At 39.2% G+C, this 22,310-nt stretch overlaps 1 protein-coding gene across 9 annotated transcripts in view; it reads left to right on the top strand.

Moving 5' to 3' along the window:
- Positions 1-22,310, top strand: part of LOC135101297 (circumsporozoite protein-like) — a 189,251-nt gene that overhangs the window by 69,413 nt on the left and 97,528 nt on the right. The window lies entirely within an intron of this gene.

Genomic DNA, 22,310 nt, shown 5'->3' on the forward strand with positions numbered 1-22,310 from the left:
ACACACACACACACACACACACACACACACACACACACAACATTAATACAAATAGATGTGCTGAAAGAAAGCAACAGAGATTGGGATGCTCTTTCTTACAGAACATTATAGTGAAGATGTGAGGCAGAGATAAACAGACAGACGCAGACAGACAGATTGATTTAAAACACTTAGTAACATGTACTTGTTCTAAGCAATTCTAAGTGACCATTACTTTCCCGTTCATTCCCATTCATTGAAGCATTTCAGTGTTGAGACGCAAAGGTAGTGTAAGTGTTGAGGCAGCGGTGGTAGTGGCCCCTTCACCTCGCAGCGAGGCAGGAAGGGGAGGCGAGGGACACCAGCAGTGACTGGCCTGAAGGCGCCTTGCGTCCCGCCTCCTCTGTGCGACACTCTCCCTAGATTGCCTTCATCCGTCAATCGCAACATGACTTGTGCTCCTCCTCTTCAGTCTCACTTAACTACCACCTTCATATTCTAGACACACTTTACTTTCCCTCCTGGCTTCAGCTCAAGGTTTTCCAAGGTCAGTTGAATTGCTTGTGTTCTCGGACTGATGCTAACGGCGCTAATCCGCGCATGGCTTAGCAGTGGACTGTCGGCTTTTCTCTCATCCTGGTACACGCGGCGATGGTACCAAGGGAATCATTGTCTTGGCGGAGTGTTAGGGAGGGTGAGGCGAGGCATGGCAGGGTATCTCTTGACTGGAAACCTTAAGTAAGGTAATCTAAGCGAAGTCGAACTGGAAGGTTTGCAATAAAATTAGTGTTGCTGCTCAAGCTGAAGGAGGATTGTTAGGATGTTACTTCTTAGAAAATAGCCTTACTTAGTGAAATATAGTAAAGATGGGTAAAAGAGAGAAGGTGAATTCTACTTGAGAGCGAGATATGGTTTGAGAGAGAGAGAGAGAGAGAGAGAGAGAGAGAGAGAGAGAGAGAGAGAGAGAGAGAGAGAGAGAGAGAGAGAGAGAGAGAGAGATTCCTTACAGTGAAAGCTTTAAGTTCAGTGAAATAGCATCATTATTCTTCATTGACACTGCAGACGCTAGAAAGAAATCAGTCACAACCCAGAAGACATGATATAGAAAAGTAGATTCAACTGTTTCCATATTTTCTCTTGAATATAAAGAACAGATAATAGATTGACAATAACGAAACGATTTACTCGTAAGAGGCTTTGCTTGGGATGAGAGGAGGTTAGGGAGTCCTGTTCTGGAGTGAAGCCGTAAACACTGGTGATGTAGAACTGAAATAAGAATTTGTCTCATCGTTGTCTCGTCAACAGCATTCAGTAACGTTCCTTTATAAACTTAATAAAATCCCACTCTTGTTTTAATACTAAGTAGGATAAACAGAAGCATAAAGTAGAACCGTGCATCTAAATATTTCAAATAAAAGTGTAGTCTCATACATATTAGTCTAAGTGGACCCAAGTTGAAAGTAACTGATCTGTATGACTGTATAAAGAACTTTTCAGCCAATGAATGTACAGTATCTCCGAAAACTATCTTTAAAGTGTGGCGCGAACTGTGGCATAATGAACAATACAAAACCCGCTGCCTGATCAAGTGTCGGTAAGGTTAGTGTGCAGGGCTACCAATTGTCACTGGCGTCATCACCAAACGTGTCAAATATTATCGTCCATTGTGTCAGAATGTAGAGCTCTTTAAAATAAAGATAATTTGGTAGCTACTGTACAATATCCACTTGGAGAGAGAAAGGGACAGATACCGTCAAAACATCCATCCCACCACACTCTCAGCTCCGGTTAATGCTCTGTCACCTCGAGCAGCAGCCACGCAGATTTACAGATTGCTGGAAAAAAAAAAAAGGTAATTGTGGTAGCTATACCTTTGTTGTTCCTTCTATAGTGCACAGCCGCGTGTAGTGACTGTAGTCTCCTGAGTGCCCTAAAGAGGATCCTAGCTATAAATAATTTGGTAAATCTGACGGACACTGTCAAGAAGCTTTTCTCGGATACTGTGTGTTTGTGTGTGTATGTGTGTGTGTGTGTGTGTGTGTGTGTGTGTGTGTGTGTGTGTGTGTGTGTGTGTGTGTGTGTGTGTGTGTGTGTGTGTGTGTGTGTGTGTGTGTGTGTGTGTGTGTGTGTGTGTGTGTGTGTGTGTGTGTGTGTGTGTGTGTGTGTATCTGTCTGTCGGTGAGTCATTCCACGTGCTGGTGGCACCTTCATTAACAACCAAAGGCTCATTGACATAAAATATTATTGCAGAGAAGCAGATCAACATAAAAATGCTCGCACAGTCTGATGGGGCCGAGTCTTACGACCACAGAATACCTCGAACCTGCTATTCTTTATATTGTTAGTTCTGGAGAGAGAGAGAGAGAGAGAGAGAGAGAGAGAGAGAGAGAGAGAGAGAGAGAGAGAGAGAGAGAGAGAGAGAGAGAGAGAGAGAGAGAGAGAAAGTGTAAATGAAAGTATATTTGCATAAAAAGTTGATAAGCGGCCTAAATACTCCGAGGGCTCGCGAGTCTCAAGTGTGAGTAGCGAATAAAAAGACCCCTCACCTGGGTGTTCATTAGCATGCCTTCATCAGACGTGTGATTACTCGTGTGTTCAGACGACGGGAGATTGAATTACACGTCGTTAATGCTTTTAATGAGGATATGTATTTATATATTTGTTTATTAGCTGGTCATCTCCAGCCTAACATCTGGAGCTTCATTACATTATGTTCCAGGGAAAATATGAGTAAATCGTGTGAGTCTTGCCGTGGTAGGAAAGACGACCTCCTGCGGGACCTTATCAAAAGAGCGTCTGACACTGGTTTGGTAAGTGACGGGACAAAAAAAAAAAAAAAAAAGTAGGATGCGTTTGGTAATGCGTATATAGGAATAATATTGCCAGCGAAACACTACCTTGGCTTTGCAGTGAGGCTTTTGTATTCAGATGACCGCATGAACTGAAATATGTAGACACAATATACGCAGGTCCTGTGAAAGGTATCACACTAAATGTATTGCTTCATCCAGACGAGTTAGCAGCACAAGCATGAAGGAGGGTCGATCTCACAGGTGTTTGCTTTTGTTGAGATCCTTACCAAGAAGCGGTGACATCCAGAACCAACAGCAACTACGATATCTGTGTGGTCTGTGGAGCCTTTGTTGTTGTTGTTGTTTTGTTGTGTAAGAGGTTATAGGGAACATCCTGTGTCCTCGCAGTAACCACACGAAAAGGCAGGTATCTTACTAGGAGTGGTCAGAGTGTTGTTGTTGTTGTTGTTGTTGTTGTTGTTGTTGTTGTTGTTGTTATCAGAACCACAAACGGAGGAAGGTGGATGTGTTGTATTACTGAATAACAATAAAGAAAGAAGAATAGATGAGTCAGGCCACCTTGGCAGAGATACTCAAAAGGGACTTTCATGTTTTGTGCCGTGAATACTTTTTATGGCTAGACTGAAGTGGTACTTATTATTTTCTAAGTATATCCTTGCTGTTGGTTTTAGGTTTGTACCGCTGAATGTTGAGAAACTTTGCATTTAATATTTTTGCTTCTTTTTATTTTCTTATTTGATCTTGTTATATATGTAATTGTGCTTGTTCGTTTTATTTTGTTGCAACTGTTGTGCATATTTAACATTCTCAGCGTTTCAAGTGTGTTCTGTTTTCAGTGTTGTTTTTCATGTATCCATGTATTCTTGCTTGGAGGAATTTGACACGTTTTATTTATGACATTTCTTCAGTATTTATTCTCTCCTTTTTTGTTCATGTGTATGTTGTAACTCATGCAATAAAGGATTTGTGGTGGTTCTGTTCGTGATGCTTCATTTTTAGCTCTTTTTAGAATAGTCAAGCTGCATCACTTTCTTATGTGGATGTTTTGATATTTTCAGGGAAGGATGGCAGGTGGTGCCGCGGTGAACACTGCCAACACGTGCCCGGGGAAAGTGAGTACCTGCTTCATTACATGATGTGCACTCTGTTTTGGAACTCGCTGTTAAACTTTTTTTTTTCCATGTCAACTGAAACCTGTCACTGTTGCCTGCCTTTCTCCTGTCAGCTTCCCACGAATCTATGAAGGAAAGAAAGGATGTGCTTCCATGGTATCGTGTCAGTAGTATTATCCATTGAAGGATTAGTTTAAACCTTTTTCCAAAGCGTTGTTTTTGTCTCCCATTTTTCTGCCTTCCCAGGGTATATATATGAAAGAAGAAAGAATGTAAATTTAGTCTATAATGTTCGTTGCAACATCTTACAGGGAAAAAGTCCTTTGAGGATTAACCGAATCTTTTTCAAAACTAAAATTTTTGTATTTCAGTCTTCGTGTGCTTATTTTAGTGTATGCATAGAGAAAAGAAGGATACGAAATCATATATTTTCTTTTTGTTATAAATATTTACTTGGAGATTCAGTTGAAACCTAACAATTAGCTATCATTTTTGCGTTCATATATTTTTTTCGTATATATCTTTTGTATGTACGAATATGTGAGTGAAGAAAGGAAAGATGCAATTACAAAAAAACATTCCACAATAACAGGAATATTCACTTGAGGACTTTTTAGGTAACAAATATCAGATTTTCTAATTTATCCGTTTATTTATCCTTTACTGTGTTTTACCGTTATGTAGATTAATATTTTGCATGTTATGATAAAGTCTCCTTGGAAACTATTACTGTAACACATTTCATTTAGTGTGAATTTGATTTCCACGTAAAAAAAATAAAAATAAATAAATAAAATAAAAATAAAATAAAATAAAAATATTTCCTTTTATGGAGAAAACATATTTACATTTTCTTTGTTCAATGGGGAGTTTTCAGAACTAGTGGTTGTCACCAGGTGGCAGCATAGACACAAACTTTTCTCTCACATACAAGCAATATCAGATATACCTACAGTGTTATTCTATTTATATGAAGATGGAATGGGCTTATATAATATATTTTTTTCTACGTAATCCCTTCTAAGTAGTAACACAAGTAAAATTAATTATATTTTCATGAACAAATGTATATAAGTTGATTTTCTTGTGAATCGGCATTTAGATTTATTTGGTCATCTTAAGATTTCCAAATGAATACACTCTTGATTGGAAACGTCTTAATGTAGACGACATTAAACATAAAGGCAACATGTCTGTGACAGTCAAAAGTCCAAATTACATAGATCTCCTTCCTAGTTTATGGAAACGGCAATTTTAATAAAAAAATGGCAACCCGAGTGTCCTGGCGATAGTAATGCTGTATCTCTAACCAAAACAAACACCTGACTCGGCCGCGCTGGTTGAACTTAAGAAACACGTTGTCGGACATGAAGTTGAATGTAGCTGCGGTGCCCATCTCCACTACGCCCTAAGCAATGGATTACGGCAGCTGAACACTACAGCAGCAGCAGGACCGCCTGAGAGATGTTTGTTTTGGTTCTCGATTACTTTGCCTTGTTTCTCGCTTCGTGAGAGAGATGCTAAAATCTTTAGAAAAGAAAAAAAAAACTAGAGCCATATATCACGATGTTACTGAGTAGGTTGTGTCATACTATATAGTACAGTGTGATTTTTTTTTTTTTCATTGTCCAAATCAATAGTTTTTATACTTGTAATATGCTTTATTTAGAAAATGTTAGCAGTTTACTCGATAATCACAAAAAAAAAAAAAAAATTTGACCTCATTCTCTCAATATTATCCATACCGGATATTGAAAAGTCGATACGTCATTTCAATAGTGTCATGATGATCAGTGTTTTATGCATCTTTACGCACCTGGGATTTACTACAACAATATTTTAGCTCTCTTTCCTACAGTTAGATGAGCAGCAACGACATCTAGCGATTTAGCTCCGAAAACTCCCCATTGGTATTGATATTATTTTTAACTCTGATTTCCCGGGAAGCGTTACCACCTTGATATTTGTGACCTAACCTAAGGTAACTTTTTAGCATCATAACCTTTGTTGCAGCTTTATTCAAGTAAAACCAAAGAGAGGAAAGCTTGTACTGTTCTGTGAAGTGTTCTTATTTGTCTCTGTGTGTGTTGATTGTCACCTTGAAAAGTCAAGGTGACGTGGGCCTTGATGACTAGAGCCGGCCCACACTATTTGTCTCCCTTTTTATAGAGGCTCGTCGTTGTAAGTTTCTGAAAATATTAGTTTCATCACTTTTATTATTTTCCTTGTCATCGAATGAAAGAAAATTTATGATTTTTTTTATTATTTCGTAACGTTTTCAATATCTTTGGAGGGATTATTCCCCTAGCAGAGCAAGGTGGTTCTATTTTTGTTACCGCTCCGCACACTATTTTTGTACACCCCACCGCTCTCGCCTGGCCCTGGAGGGTACAACGATGATTTGGCCAGGAGCACCTTTTGGTGTCCATCGCATATAAAAATTTCGATTTCAGTTTCGGAAACACTTCTTGGTTGTTAGCTTTTGAAGGCGTATCTTTCTTATTTTATGTAATTTCTTCTTCAGACTCACCTTTTTTGCTGTATTTTGCATATTTCGATTTATCGACATGTGGGCGAAGGTTTCTGCCTCGCAACTCTTGCAACTATCGCCTCATCATTACAGATCGAGGTGGAGGGCGCAAAATGCGCGAATTATTTGCCATAACTCACTTCATATACGGGAACCTCCATCTTGAAGGAATTCAAGTCATAGGAAGGTGGAAATACAGAAGCAGGCAGGGAGTTCCAGAGTTTACCAGAGAAAGGGATGAATGATTGAGAATACTGGTTAACTCTTGCGTTAGAGAGGTGGAAAGAATAGGGGTGAGAGAAAGAAGAAAGTCTTGTGCAGCGACGCCGTGGAAGAAGGGAAGGCATGCAGTTAGCAAGATCAAAAGAGCACTTAGCATGAATATAGCGGTAGAAGACAGCTAGATATGCAACATTGCGGCGGTGAGAGAGAGGCTGAAGACAGTCAGTTAGAGGAGAGGAGTTGATGAGACGAAAAGCTTTTGATTCCACCCTGTCTAGAAGAGCAGCATGAGTGGAACCCCCCCAGACATGTGAAGCATACTCCATACATGGACGGATAAGGCCCTTGTACAGAGTTAGCAGCTGGGGGGGTGAGAAAAACTGGCGGAGACGTCTCAGAACACCTAACTTCATAGAAGCTGTTTTAGCTAGAGATGAGATGTGAAGTTTCCAACTCAGATTATAAGTAAAGGACAGACCGAGGATGTTCAGTGTTTACTAGGTGACTATAGTGATGGGTTAGTTGCCCAGCAAGGACTCCATTCCTTATACCATTATTGTGACGGGGTCAGCAGCAAGTCGCCGAGGAACCTAGCCATCACCAAGGTCTCTTTAATGTGATTAATTTTTTTTTTTTTTGTAAATTAGTCGTTTTTCTTTCTCAGTCACATATACCCTCATCAGATGACAGATGTAATCGCACCGAAAGACTAAATATCCGCGGTAAGATTTTTATAAGGAGGTGAACAGTGACAACCGGGGATTTGACATTAAATATTTATCAAGGCGATTTTTAAATGTTTCTACTGTATTCGACCTGACTACGTTGAAGGGCAATTCTTTCCAAATATTTACTCACCATATATATATATGTATATATATATATATATATATATATATATATATATATATATATATATATATATATATATATATATATATATATATATATATATATATATATATATATATATTAACGAATCACTAGCAACAATGGTTATCTTGGTCTATAAATTGGTATGTTCAACTTCAATAGCTACAGCAAAAGCAGCAGCACCAGTAGTAGTAGTAGTAGTAGTAGTAGTAGTAGTAGTAATAATAAAAAAGAACAAGAACAAGATGATAAGAACAAATATTACTGATAGTTCACCTAATACTATTACTACTACTACTACTACTACTAGTACTACAACTACTACTAGTACTACTACTACTAGTACTATTACTACTACTACTACTACTACTACTACCTATTTTTTTTTTTTTTTGTGTAGCAAAGTATAATAGTAATGAAAACAACAGCGTCACCAACAACCACAACGATAACAAAGGCATCAGCCGAGGGAATGAGCGGAACGATAAGACTAAAATGAAACTTAACAGTACAACCACCACCACCACCACCTTCATCACCGCTGCGTCAAAATCCACACCAGGCCCTAATTTCATGGTACTTGTAGGTAGTGGAATGTTTACATTAATTACTATCAAAAGTGCTGGTAACGAAACAGAAAATGTTGTCTTCTTTGGAAGAACACGTGGAGTCAGTGTAAAAAAAAAAAAAAAAAAAAAGGAATGGGAAGAATCGATTAAAAAAGATGAGTAATGAAAAGTAAATGATAAGGAAAAGGTAATTTCAATATGCAAGTCAACAGAAATACATAATAACATAGTGAATAGTGGAAACGGAAGAAGGGAAATTCATAAATGTGGAATATGATTAAGGAAAAACAATGACAAGGGAAACGGGAAATTAAAGAGAAAATAAAAGATCAACAAGAGTAATGACAAATAATTAATATAAGTAAGGCAAGGAAAAGTGGTATGAAAAAATAAACAAACAGGAAGCTACACTACACGAGAATATAAAGACAACAAAACAGAAAGCAAAACAAAAAGCAATCGTAGAAAAAAAAAAAAAAGATCAAGGCGAATTTTAAACGTTTCTATTGTATTCGAGCTGACTACGGCCCAGGGCAATTCAATCCAAATATTTATTCACTATATATATATATATATATATATATATATATATATATATATATATATATATATATATATATATATATATATATATATATATATATATATATATATATATATATATATATATATATATATATATATATATATATATGGTGAGTAAATATTTGGAAAGAATTGCCCTTCAACGTAGTCAGGTCGAATACAGTAGAAACATTTAAAAATCGCCTTGATAAATATTTAATGTCAAATCCCCGGTTGTCACTGTTCACCTCCTTATAAAAATCTTACCGCGGATATTTAGTCTTTCGGTGCGATTACATCTGTCATCTGATGAGGGTATATGTGACTGAGAAAGAAAAACGACTAATTTACAAAAAAAAAAAAATTAATCACATTAAAGAGACCTTGGTGATGGCTAGGTTCCTCGGCGACTTGCTGCTGACCCCGTCACAATAATGGTATAAGGAATGGAGTCCTTGCTGGGCAACTAACCCATCACTATAGTCACCTAGTAAACACTGAACATCCTCGGTCTGTCCTTTACTTATAATCTGAGTTGGAAACTTCACATCTCATCTCTAGCTAAAACAGCTTCTATGAAGTTAGGTGTTCTGAGACGTCTCCGCCAGTTTTTCTCACCCCCCCAGCTGCTAACTCTGTACAAGGGCCTTATCCGTCCATGTATGGAGTATGCTTCACATGTCTGGGGGGGTTCCACTCATGCTGCTCTTCTAGACAGGGTGGAATCAAAAGCTTTTCGTCTCATCAACTCCTCTCCTCTAACTGACTGTCTTCAGCCTCTCTCTCACCGCCGCAATGTTGCATATCTAGCTGTCTTCTACCGCTATATTCATGCTAAGTGCTCTTTTGATCTTGCTAACTGCATGCCTTCCCTTCTTCCACGGCGTCGCTGCACAAGACTTTCTTCTTTCTCTCACCCCTATTCTTTCCACCTCTCTAACGCAAGAGTTAACCAGTATTCTCAATCATTCATCCCTTTCTCTGGTAAACTCTGGAACTCCCTGCCTGCTTCTGTATTTCCACCTTCCTATGACTTGAATTCCTTCAAGATGGAGGTTTCAAGACACTTATCCACCAATTTTTGACCACTGCTTTGACCCTTTTATGGGACTGGCATTTCAGTAAGCATTTTTTTTATTAGATTTTTGTTGCCCTTGGCCAGTATCCTGCCTACATAAAAAAAAAAAAAACATGTATCCCACTCAGTCATATTTAAGGAAGAGGAAACGTCTTATCTGATATCAATAATAAAAATAGGACCGTATGTAGACTAGATGTGATAGAAGTAAAAATCATCTCTTAATTACTTTCCTCTCAAATTACGTTTTTTTTTTTTTTTTTATGGAAATTTCCCTCTTCTTGCCAGCTTCTGCAGGATCGATGGGGGCGTGGGTGGGGAGGAGACTCTTCTCTACTTCTCTACTCTAGAAGGCAAGCAAGCAGACAGAGAAACAGACAAATAGACAGAGGGACAGATGGATGTGCGGGCAGACACAGACATGGACAAAGTAGTTTTAAATAGAGGCAGAAACTGGTATATTTCATTCTAAAGAATATATTTGCACATTTTTTTTTTGTAAAGCACTTTAATAAATAGTTTACCGTGCCCTGCAGCGAGTACTTAACCAAAAGTTAAACTTAATTAGTCAGTGGAATATTAATACAGCATATTGTTTGCACAATATAAACGTATGCCTCTTCTGTTACTCGTATATTCTTTAGTGATAACAATTACTGTAAGCGAAGAAAATGCATACACAGTGACCTAACTATATTTTTTCTCTCATGGCCTCGTATTTACGGTATGCCATTTTTCAGGCACAATACGTAGTTGCCATTGATTTCCTAAAACTACTAAATATACCAGAAGACAGACCTACTGACCCATACTCGTAAATATTGTTCCACTCGTAATGTTACACCAGACACACACACACACACACACACACACACACACACACACACACACACACACACACACACATAACATTAATACAAACAGATGCATTGCAACAAAGCAACAGAGATTGGAATGCTCTTTCTTACAGATCATTATAGTGAAGATGTGAGGCAGAGATAAACAGACAGACGCAGACAGACAGATTGATTTAAAACAGTAACATGTACTTGTTATAAGCAATTCTAAGTGACCATTAATTTCCCGTTCATTCCCATTCATTCAAGCATTTCAGTGTTGAGACGCAAAGGTAGTGTAAGTGTTGAGGCAGCGGTGGTAGTGGCCCCTTCACCTCGCAGCGAGGCAGGAAGGGGAGGCGAGGGACACCAGCAGTGACTGGCCTGAAGGCGCCTTGCGTCCCGCCTCCTCTCTTGCGACCCTTGATTGCCATCATCCATCAATCGCAGCATGACTTGTGCTCCTCCTCTTCAGCCTCACTTAACTACCACCACGCTTCCCGGAGAAACCGTAACCCTATGCCATCAGAGCCGACAGAGCTGGTTGCATTAAGATCTTTAACTGTTAATATAACGGTGTTAGTATCTACAGGTTCAAGCCTAAAAGCAGAGATAATATTAATATTAGACTGAGGGAGATGGACGACAGATTTACCTTCTGTGAGCGTTTAAAAGTGAATTCTCCAACACTAGGAAAAAAATTATTGAACTCTTCGGCTTTATCACTTAGATTATAAAAAAAAAAAAAATATAGGCAATGTGCTTATTTTTCTGACTAGGGATAATTTCATTAATGACGTTCCATGTGGCCGAAGTGTTCCCTTTACTGCCTTTGAGACGGACTTGGTAATGATGCGCCCTAGTTTTATTACTATTATTTTTATTACTATTATAGTTTCTTGGCTGTTTTGTAACGTTTCCGTAACCGTGAATTACTTGTGTTGATTTTAAGCTTTCTTTGTAACCTATCACGGTCCTCCATTGCCTCACGGATATCGTCATTTATTCATGGTGTAGGTTTTCCTTTCACTGCTCTAGTTACAAGAGGGGCACACATGTCAAGACGGTTAATAAAAACGTCATTATAAATGCATACTTGTTTGTTCACATCGTCAGTTAGAAATATATTATTCATATTATGAACATTGTCAAGGAGGAGCGAACAAAAAGTGTCTATCATAGTTCTTCAAATTACGAAAACTTTTTACCTTGGGCAGTTTTTTAGGTTTTCTAACCATTAAAACAACAGACACTAGGTCATGATCAACAGTGACCTGAGGAACAACGTCTTGTGGTAGAATGACATCAGGTTTATTAGTTATTATGAGATCTAGTAAAGTAGCTGATGTTGAGGTTGTTCTTGTGGGTCTATCTGTTATTTGTGTCAACTTGTTTTTTATTATCTTTCTGATTTCATTACCCGTTGTCATCATATCATCATTAAAATCCCCTAGGATAAAGATCCTTTTATCACGCAGACCTACCATCCTAAAAACATCTTGAATGTAGTCAAATGATGTGGCTAAAGCCTTAGGGTGTCGATATACACAACCAATGATGATGGCCGGCAACTTCCTGCACTGTATCTTTACCCATACATCCTCCACGCCTGTCGGTCTTGGCACATCTAGGTTAATGACAGAGGGATTGAGGGTACTATGGACATACATGCATATCCCGGCTCCTCGACCATTGTCACATCTAAAAATCAATCACAATTAGGAATTTATACGTAACCATCTGGGGTGTTTGCTTGAAGTCATGTTTCACTCATACATAAAACATCGATATTTTTATCTATTATCAATAACTTTACCTCGTCCAGACTCGATAACAGTGATTGTGCATTAGTGTGTTTAACAGTTAGCGAATCCTTTTTTAACTCCTTTATTTCAACAACGGCAGATGCTTCCTCGCCATCATCCTATGCCCTATACTGTTGACGTAAGCGGCTCTTATGACCTAAACGTTGACAGCTGCCACATAAGAGTTTGTGGTCAAATCTACAATTTCTTTGAACATGATTGAATTCGCCGCAATTGTAACATCCTGTTTTTTTTTTTTTTCTCTCACTAGCATATTTATATCTTTCCCTTCTGTAACCATGCTAGTTATCACTGTACGTTTCCTGCGTTTCAAACACCGGTGTTTCTGCACTAGGTGGCTTGTGTTCCATCTGCCCACTCCTGAGGTGTAGGCGTGGGCTTGATTATAAGCTGTATAGTGTCTGCCATCCAGCGTTCTCCTCAGGGTTGTATCGTGCAGACCGGGGCTGAATGCATCCTCCTCTTTGTTCCAGCCTGCCTCATGTTTTCTTGTCATTGCCCTGGCAGGTGTGAGATGAGAAGGACCTCGTGGTTTAGGAGCAGTGGGGGGCTGATGGGAAGCTTTATGGGTGGGAGACTTTCGGGTGTAAGACTTGCCTTGTTGGGTTGTTCTGCTATGAGCGCATAGGGAAACAATACCCGCGTAGGTTGGCGGGCCGCGGGAGCCACCACTCAGTTTGATTTTTTTCTATATGTATGTATAGTGTCGAAATAGCAAAGGCATCGTAGAAAACACTAACATCTGGAGCTTCATCACTGTGTTTCAGGGAAAATATGAGTAAATCGTGTGAGTCTTGCCGTGGTAGGAAAGACTGCTTCCTGCGGGACCTTATCAAAAGAGCGTCTGGCACTGGTTTAGCAAGCGGCGGGACTAATAAAATAGGATGTCTTTGGTAATGAGTATATAGGAATATTATTGCCTGCGAAACACTACCTTGGCTTTGCAATGAGGCTTTTGTATTTAGATGACCGCATGAACTGAAATATGTAGACACAACTATACTAGGCAGGTCCAGTGAAAGGTATCACACTAAATGTATTGCTTCATCCAGACGAGTTAGCAGCACAAGCATGAAGGAGGGTGGATCTCACAGGTGTTTGCTTTTGTTGAAATCCTTACCAAGAAGCGGTGACATCCAGAACCAACAGCAACTACGATATCTGTGTGGTCTGTGGAGCCTTTGTTGTTGTTGTTGTTTTGTTGTGTAAGAGGTTATAGAGAACATCCTGTGTCCTCGCAGTAACCACACGAAAAGACAGGTATCTTACTAGGAGTGGTCAGAGAGTTGTTGTTGTTGTTGTTGTTGTTGTTGTTATCAGAATTACAAACGGAGGAAGGTAGATGTGTTGTATTACTGAACAAGAATAAAGAAGGAAGAATAGATGAGTCAGGCCACCTTGGCAGAGATACTCAAAGGGACTTTCATGTTTTGTGCCGTGAATACTTTTTATGGCTAGACTGAAGTGGTACTTATTATTTTCTAAGTATATCCTTGCTGTTGTTTTTAGGTTTGTACCGCTGAATGTTGGGAAGCTTTTTATTTATTATTTTTGCTTCTTTTTATTTTCTTATTTGATCTTGTTATATATGTAATTGTGCTTGTTCGTTTTATTTTGTTGCAACTGTTGTGCATATTTAACATTCTCAGCGTTTCAAGTGTGCTCTGTTTTCAGTGTTGTTTTTCATGTATCCATGTGTTCTTGCTTGGAGGAATTTGACACGTTTTATTTATGACATTTCGTGTTTTACTTCAATATTTATTCTTTCCTTTTTTGTTCATGTGTATGTTGTAACTCATGCAGTAAAGGATTTGTGGTGAACACTCCCAACACGTGCAGGAGGAAAGTGAGTACCTGCTTCATTACATGATGTGCACTCTGTTTTGGAACTCGCTGTTAAACTTTTTTTTTTCCATGTCAACCGAAACTTGTCACTGTTGCCTGCCTTTCTCCTGTCAGCTTCCCACGAATCTATGAAGGAAAGAAAGGATGTGCTTCCATGGTATCATCTTAGTAGTATTATTCACATTCAGTTGATTCAGTTGTAACCTAACAATTACCTATCATTTTTGCGTTCGTTTTTTTTATTTTTTCGTATATATCTTTTGTATGTATGAGTGAAGAAAGGAAAGATGCAATTACAAAAAACTTTCCACAATAACAGGAATATTCACTTGAGGACTTTTTTAGGTAACAAATATCAGATCTTCTAATTTATCCGTTTATTTATCCTTTACTGTGTTTTTACCGTTATGTAGATTAATAATATTTTGCATGTTATAATAAAGTGTCCTTGGAAACTATTACTGTAACACATTTCATTTACTGTGAATTTGGTTTCCACGTAAAAAAAAAAAAAAAAAATCCTTGCCTGGAGAAAACATATTTACATTTTCTTTGTTCAATTGGTATTCGTATTATTTTTAACTCTGATTTCTCGGGAAGCGTTACCACCATGATATTTGTGACCTAACCTAAGGTAAAGTTTCATCGTCATAACTTTTGTTGCAGCTTTATTCAAGTAAAATCAAAGAGAGGAAAGCTTGTATTGTTCTGTGAAGTGTTGTTATTTGTCTCTGTGTGTGTTGATTGTCACCTTGAAAAGTCAAGGTGACGTGGGCCTTGATGACTAGAGCCGGCCCACACTATTTGTCTCCCTTTTTTTAGAGGCTCGTCGTTGTAGATTTCTGAAAATATTAGTTTCATCAAGTTTTTATTTTCCTTGTCAGCGAATGAAAGAAAATTTATGATTTTCTTTATCATTTAGTAACGTATTAAATATATTTGGAGGGATTATTCCCCTAGTGGAGCGAGGGGGCTCTATTTTTGTTACCGCACATCTGTACACCCCACCGCCCCCGCCTGGCCCTGGAGGGTACAACGATGATTTGGCCAGGAGCACCTTTTGGTGTCCATCGCATATAAAAATTTCGATTTCAGTTTCGGAAGACTTCTTGGTTGGTAACTTTTGAAGGCGTATCTTTCTTATTTTATGTAATAACTTCGTCAGACTCACCTTTTTGTTGTATTTTGCATATTTCGATTTATCGACATGTGGGCGAAGGTTTCTGCCTCGCAACTCTTGCAACTATCGCCTCATCACTACAGATCGAGCTGGTGGGCGCAAAATTCGCCCTCGTGAATAGGATAGTTTGATCTGAATGCAGATAAAACTTGACATATTGAAAACACAGAGTCATTTATAGCAATATGTCATTCGCTGCAACCGTCACGGCGGCGCGACAGTTGGTTAGGCGTGGGCAGCCGGGCTCTAAAAACGCGTCTAAAAATTAAAACCAGTCGCTGGGGAAGGTCCCTCAAGTTGCTCCGCAGCTTAATGCATCTATTACCTGGTTATTTACTTGATACGAAGTCAAACTTCCTATTGTCGTCTTAAAAAAAAAATCAAGTTTATAAATCATCTTCCACATTGATATTTTTCCTCAGTGCTTCATCCTCTCAGAACCCTCACACTCGCCTCACACTCACGTCATGCTTAACTTTCCGCATCGCAAACACATTCCTTGCAAGGTTAGCATTCCTGTGAAGGTTATGCATGTCTGTGTGTTTGTATGTACGTGTGTGTGTGTGTGTGTGTGTGTGTAGCTCTTGAGGCGAGGGGTGCTTTCAAGAATAAGTGAACGGTAAAAAGAATAAATAAGTAAAAAGGGGAAATATTTTTGCGGGGCTCATAAAAGCGTAAACATCTGCGTCGCTTTGATAAAATTGTCTGACTCTCAGGAGAGGGTAAGTGGAATATGATAACGAGGAGGAAAGTGTTGCTGTGGCGCCCTTGTGCCGTGTTGGTGAGGTTTGAGAGAGAGAGAGAGAGAGAGAGAGAGAGAGAGAGAGAGAGAGAGAGAGAGAGAGAGAGAGAGAGAGAGAGAGAGAGAGAGAGTATGCGTGAATGACGGCAATAACAACAGGTGAGAGATGAGAGGGATATGTCTAAGGCAAAAGTAAAAGTTTCACCAAATTCCTAAAAGAAGATTACCAAGACTCAGTAAGGAATGCCACATCATCAGTAGAGCGGCCTTGACGGAGCCCATACTGACGATCAGATGGAAGGTTGTAAAGTGATAGATGTTTAAAAATTTTCCTTTTGAGGATAGGTTAAAAAACTTTAGATAGATAGGAAATTAGAACAATAGGACGGTAGTTTGAGGGATTAGAACAGTCACCCTTTTTAGGAATAGGCTGAATGTAGGCAAACTTTCAGCAAAAAGGAAAGATAGATGTTGATAGACAGAGTTGGAAGAGTTTGACTAGGCAAGGTGGAAGCACGGAGGCACAGTTTCGGAGAACAATAGGAGCGACCCCATCAGGTCCATGAGCCTTTCGAGGGTTTAGGTCAGCGAGGGCATGGAAAACATCACTGCAAAGGATGTTAATGGGTGGCATGAAGTAGCCAGAGAATGGCTGCACCTCACTCACAGGGCGCAGGGCTAGGTGGCGAGCAGGGCGTCAGAGAGCAAAGAAAGATTTGAAGACGGAAAATTGGGTTTGGGAAAGACAGCGGTGGGTCGGCGAGCGGCGGGTGATGCGGCGACGTGAAAGGATGAGCCGTGTGTGGAAGGCGTCTGCGAGGAGGCTACTTGGCCGCTCGTAATTTAAGTCTGAGCTGGGAGAAGCAGCGAATCGAGAAACAGGGAGGAGCAGTGTAGGGAGGAGTGAATGAATAATTCAAGACGCACAGTAGGGAAAGGGGAAGAATGTGTAGGGCTAGAAGGGGAAGAAGGAAGAGGCTTAGATTAAAGAGTAAAGATGAGGCATCTTCTTTTCATTATTTATGGATTATCGCTGTTATGGCGAGTAAAAAGAAAATATATAGGTAATAACTTATTGGTGGTCAGTAATATTAGTAACATGTTTACTCAAATTAAACCACCACGTGTTTCTTTATTTTATATTGGCGTCTGTTGAGGTTGGCTAGGAGCGATCACACTTCAGGCTGGGAGGCGAGGAGCCAGCATCATTGCCTAACTTATAGCCCCTCTTTGTTGTAAGGTGCCTGGAGACGCAAACTGCATAAATGTACCTTTTTCTTAAACGCTTATAAAACGTAGTGAGAAAGTTCCCTTAAAGACACCTGACGAGTAAGACTTTTGCACACACACACACAAAAAAAAAAAAATAAATAAATAAAATAAATAAATAAAATAAATAAATAAATAAATAAAATGAACACACACACACACACACACACACACACACACACACACACACAATATGGCAGCAGCAGGAGCAACAGCTGCGCAGACTTTGTTTTGTTATTGGTGGAGAAACACTTTTTTTCTTTTTGTTTTGAGGGTTTAACACAGTCCTCTGATTTTGTGTTTGTCTTGTCGGATGCAGCAGCGGCGGGACCTTTTTCCTTCCTCGCGGCCAGACGACGAGGACTGGCTTTTTGCTGCTCCTCCTGACACACTCACAATTTACCGGTGAGTGACGGGGACGGAGCTGTTTTTGTAGCGCAGTGCACGTCCTTCCATTTTTAGGTTTACATTTAAGTGACGCCTGTCATGCTTGCCTATGTTATTCCATGTGCATGTAAGGTAAGGATGCTTGACAAAGTGTCTGACTCACTGCAGACACTTGCTTTATGCTGTACTGTAATAAACAAGTAATTTCTCAATGTAAAGGAAACAGTGAGTCACAAAAGTGCCTCTCAATACGATGTGATAATGAAAAGTAGAATATGAAATAAATAGATAATAAATAAGTGAATAAATAAATAAGTAAATGGATGAATTAATGCATACCTTAGAGAACATTTCATACCTACTGAGCTTACCATAGCAAATACACTGATATGCTACAAAAAATGCACACAAGTATATGAAGATGGAAAAAAATGGGGGAAGTCTGTCTTGTGTTGTTATTTCTATGGTTACTGCTCTTCTGAATTTGCCATCAGCATGCGTCTCTCCTTTCCACGCTGACGCTACACAAGACTTTCACTTTATTCCGTTCCCTTTCAGTAGTCCAGGAGTTAAGCAATATCTTCATTCTTTCATCCCCTTCATTGGTAAACTCTGGAATTCTCTGCCTGTTTCTGTTTTTTTCCCCTTCCTGTGACTAGTTGTTTTAAGAATATTGAGGCACTTCCAGAAACATATTTAGATTTTTTAATATTGACTTTTTTTCTCTCTTTTTTTTTTTTTTTGTCTGTATATATGGAAGCGGCAACTAAAAAGATATTTTTTTGTTCCTCTGTTTGCCATTCGCCAAGAAGATATGAGAGTGTGAGTATAAGTAGTGACTATATATAAATGTTAGAATACCATTTTATACTGACTCTAAATTAAACATGTGTTGCATTGTTTACTGCAGTGTTTCAAGTTGAGCCGTCCAATATCTTTTGCATCTAATTGATTTTTGTGTTCGGTTATTTGAATTTTTATTTCCAAATGAAGTTGAATGTTTTTGAAAAGCATAAAGGGTTGGAGAAAATAAAGCTTTCCTGAGTTGTAATAGGTGAATGTTAATAGCAGTAGTAGTAGTAGTTAGTAGTAGTAGTAGTAGTAGTAGTAGTAGTAGTAGTTGTTGTTGTTGTTGTTTTAGTAAAGAGCAGGATTATCGGCTGGAGTGACACTAATTCAGTTTTTCTATTATTTATATTTTCTTACTATTATTCCACACCTTGTCAATCCACGCAAGGAAAAAAAAGAAAAGAAGAAAAGAAAACGTATATTAAAAAAAGTGAGAGGCAAGACCAGCAAGTGAAACACGCCCTGCCTTCTCCATAGACTTCACGTGTTTACTGCCACGCTTCCTGCCTGATAATTATACAGTCTTACGCTGGAGGCGCTTAATGTGGTGCATTTGCGTGAAAGAATTTACTTTTTGCCTTGAATCTCTCTCTCTCTCTCTCTCTCTCTCTCTCTCTCTCTCTCTCTCTCTCTCTCTCTCTCTCTCTCTCTCTCTCTCTCTCTCTCTCTCTCTCTCTCTCTCTCTCTCTCTCTCTCTCTCTCTCTCTCTCTCTCTCTCTCTCTCTCTCTCAGTGACGTGCATGGGTGTGGGTGTCGAGAGCAGAGCAAACGGCCAAATGTACGGCGACGGGCTAGTGTTTGCATGCGCCGCGTGGGGCGTGCAGTTTGTATGTAAAAGAGGAAGGCAAGTGGTCAGGCGGGGACAAGGAGGAGAAGGAGGAGGAGCAGGAGGAGGAGGAGGAGGAGGAGGAGGAGGCGTAGCGTAGCGTGGTCTGGATGGCGTGCAGGATTATGTGACGCTCAGAGGCAGCTTCCCTACACTGTAAGCTTCTATTAGAGTGAGCCACGTGACGGGGTGCGCTCTCAGGGTGATTGCTTGTATTCTATGTAGCCTGGCGGGGCTGTGGCACTCCCTGCAGGTTATTGGCTCAAGAGGGTGAGGTAATGTCGGATGTTAGTGTGGTACTCTGCTGTGGGTGATGAGTTGTGTTTGTAATGATACAGCGCCTAAAGTTTGTTAAAGTGATGCAGCTTGTAGAGCATAAATACAGTGACATCATCACCACTATAGTCTCTCCCTTTACGCTGTGACGGAATGATGTAGTTGTGGTGATGTAGTCTGGGATAATGATGTACACTAGAAAAAAATAAATAAAAATCCCAGTAATATCAACAGTTCCATTCTCGTGAAAGGTTCAGTGTTCCTCCATTATTTTGTTTATCTTCAGCATTTCCACTTTATGTTCACTTAACTGAAAAGTGTGTTCCACGAAAAAAAAAAAAAAAAAAAAAAAAAAAAAAAAAAAAAAAATATATATATATATATATATATATATATATATATATATATATATATATATATATATATATATATATATATATATATATATATATATATATATATATATATATTATTTTTTTACAATAAATAGGGGTAAACTCCATCTCCTTTTAATTTGTCTGTAGAAGGGGAAAAATCTAAGTTCTTTTCCATATTTTCATTCATGTAGACCCTTTTTTTTTTTGCCTTTAATAATGTATAGGATTAAAACATAGCCTCACTTCCTCTATCTCCTTTTTGCCGTGATATGTTTTGACCCTACACGCTGGTATGGTCCGCCTGCCTCTCTTGCCCGCCCCCTTCCCCCTGACAGACCCGCGTGTGGCCGTGGAGTGTGGCTCCCCTAATGGTCATCCAGTATTGCTCTTAAAAATGATCCCGTGATGCGTCTACAGAATGGTTGCTTAAAGTGTGTTGTTGGGGTAGGGGGGTGGGGGGAAGGGGACTGATGTGGCTCTCTGACCTAGAACGCTTTCTCTCTCTCTCTCTCTCTCTCTCTCTCTCTCTCTCTCTCTCTCTCTCTCTCTCTCTCTCTCTCTCTCTCTCTCTCTCTCTCTCTCTCTCTCTCTCTCTCTCTCTCTCTCTCTCAATCCAGAGGAATACAAAGGAATACAACGGAATACCAAACCTTGAGGTATTGACGAGGCTGTTTGGATAATTATTCTACATTAACTATTATTGGGAGATACAGGATAGTACAGAAGGTTCCTCCCCACCAATCCCTCCAGCAGAAGCTGACAAGATACAGGAATTGATACCACGTGGTATAGAAAAACCACATAGAACTTGAGAGAATAGCGAGGGAAAGAGTTGTGGTCTGTCTACTTTTGTTTGTGAGGGAGTGGAAATGCATGATAGTTGTGTGATGTGGTGTGTGCGTAGCGCAGGTGAAGGCACAGTTTGGTTGTTGAGCTTTTTCACTGGTCTTATTCATTGTGACGTAACATTCTGAGGTAATTTGTGCGCCCAAAGACAGAGACAAAAAGGTGTTTGAAGTGGACGCTTTTATTAATGCTGTTATTACCCTCTAGTGCAGTGGTTTTCAACTCCTTTCAGGCCACGGGCCACTAACAAAAATAAAAGGAAATTGTGGACCCTTTCAATTTTGCTTTGGTCTGTAATATACCATCTTTTGTCGTCAACTGCACACACTGACATAGTACACCACACACTATAATAAATGACCACAAATCAAATTACATGCCCATACCTGTAAAAGAGATTGGACAAATAATACAACTAATCAACACCGAACTGCAGACTACATCACCAGTATCACCAGTTGAGAACCATTTCTCTAGTGTGATTGTTTTATGTAATTTAAAAGGACTCTTGAGGATTCTTCGGGACTGAATGTAATGCAGGTCTTGCGAGTGATGCTCGTCAGAGAGAAGCATGTGTTCTTTAAAATTTCAGTACTTTTTTTTCTTTTTCTGTGCGTTGAGTTAGGTATTCATTTACTTTTATGATCAAGTGTCATCTGACTACCAATTAGTGCTTCCTTGAACTGCCTTACTACGGTTTTTTTATGGATAAAAATTCCAAATAACAAAATACATTTTATTGGTGGCATGATTTCCCTTTAAAATGAATGCAAAGCAATCAATGTGGCACGTTCCATATCCATTATTGTGTCACTTTATTATGCATACAAACACTCCTATTAACGTATCACATCCCGCCCCTGGTGTGATTCCCCTCACCATGAATACAAAGCAATCCAAACGCTACAGTTCAGCCCTGCTCATGAAACACACGCTCTGATACAACTAGGCTTTTCACTTACTTTCAGCCCTTGTTTTCTCTTTAATAGTGCGAGAGTTGACTGGCCTCTTCACTCTTTGATCCCTTTCACAGTTAAACTCCGTAATTCTCCCTGATTTTTATCTGACTTCCGAAACTTGTTATGACTTGAACTGATCATATATGTTTACTCACCTCCGTATGACTTGAGTTGCTATAAGAGACGAGTATCAAGACACCTTCCTAACTAAATGAACCAACCTGATTTAACTCTCTTTTCCATCCACTCTTTACCATGCGGAAATTAAGTGGTATTGTAAACTGTAACCAAATTGTTACCCTTATGATCTATTCTAGACTCTAATAAGTGATCTGGAGACTATGATAATCAC

Source organism: Scylla paramamosain, chromosome 6, assembly GCF_035594125.1.
Source record: "Scylla paramamosain isolate STU-SP2022 chromosome 6, ASM3559412v1, whole genome shotgun sequence".
NCBI classification, from domain to species: Eukaryota; Metazoa; Arthropoda; class Malacostraca; order Decapoda; family Portunidae; genus Scylla; species Scylla paramamosain.